The sequence below is a fragment of the Arachis duranensis genome, chromosome 2 (assembly GCF_000817695.3).
Source record: "Arachis duranensis cultivar V14167 chromosome 2, aradu.V14167.gnm2.J7QH, whole genome shotgun sequence".
In the NCBI taxonomy this organism is placed as follows: Eukaryota; Viridiplantae; Streptophyta; class Magnoliopsida; order Fabales; family Fabaceae; genus Arachis; species Arachis duranensis.
Genome location: NC_029773.3, coordinates 82360546 through 82360834, shown reverse-complemented (window position 1 = coordinate 82360834; position 289 = coordinate 82360546).

Genomic DNA, 289 nt, shown 5'->3' with positions numbered 1-289 from the left:
GATTGTGAGAATATGATTAGTGAATTGGAGTTAATTCTCTATAGTCTTTCTTTCTTTGTTGTTGATTTAATTTTCAATAGAGGTTGCACTGGAATTGGATATTAATGTCCCTTGCCTGGATAGAATTGCTTGCTTCGATGATATAAAATCGGATTATAACTATTTTCTTTTATCTTCTTACGGCTTCGTGAAAGAATTGCCGAGAAAACACTGAATTCTTGTGAAGATTTCTTTTTTCCGGAGGTATGTTTCTTCTAGATGGAATTTTAAGTCTATTATTGCAGGTTAA